The sequence below is a fragment of the Penaeus monodon genome, chromosome 28, assembly GCF_015228065.2.
Source record: "Penaeus monodon isolate SGIC_2016 chromosome 28, NSTDA_Pmon_1, whole genome shotgun sequence".
Taxonomy (NCBI): Eukaryota; Metazoa; Arthropoda; class Malacostraca; order Decapoda; family Penaeidae; genus Penaeus; species Penaeus monodon.
Window position 1 is genome coordinate 264889 of NC_051413.1, and position 242 is coordinate 265130.

Below are 242 nucleotides of genomic sequence, written 5' to 3' on the forward strand. Positions count from 1 at the left end.
CAGAAGGGAAAGGTACTTGAAAATATAATGGATGCATGTGGGGCTGTTTAAAACCCCTGAAACACATAATTAAAAGGAGCAGAATTGAACAGTTAGCTTCCAAGGTTATCTACCCAAAAAAACACGAACCTTTTGGGAATGATGGTTGGGTCGTAGGGATTACCCGTTTCATCACCCTTACGGCATTATCTGCATTTTGCTCCAAACAAGATTATTCAGTAGACGGTCTAGCAGCCAACTCC